Raw genomic sequence first — 367 nt, forward strand, 5'->3', positions numbered from 1 at the left:
AGCATTTGATCCTTCAAATAATGACTTAACAATAACAGCGTGGCATATGAGTGCAGTCATATTTATAAAAACGGGATTTCTGGACAGGTTATAAAAATGTTAATAGAATGTTTGATCATGATAATGTGAAAAAAAGAAAAGAATTGCACGCAATGGACAGATAATAAACGTAAAACCATCAAGTGAAATGTCATTTGCATATAGTCAGACCGTCACGGCAAAGACAGCATATGATTGTGTCGATTATTTGCGTCGGTTAAACACAGAGTCACTGCGTTTTGATGCACGCTGGTCTCAAGTGTGAGTCAAATAAATCAGGGTTGTACCAAGGGACAGTGGCTCTGCTATCTGTAGTAAACAGATTTGA

The sequence above is a fragment of the Penaeus monodon genome, chromosome 27 (assembly GCF_015228065.2).
Source record: "Penaeus monodon isolate SGIC_2016 chromosome 27, NSTDA_Pmon_1, whole genome shotgun sequence".
NCBI lineage: Eukaryota > Metazoa > Arthropoda > Malacostraca > Decapoda > Penaeidae > Penaeus > Penaeus monodon.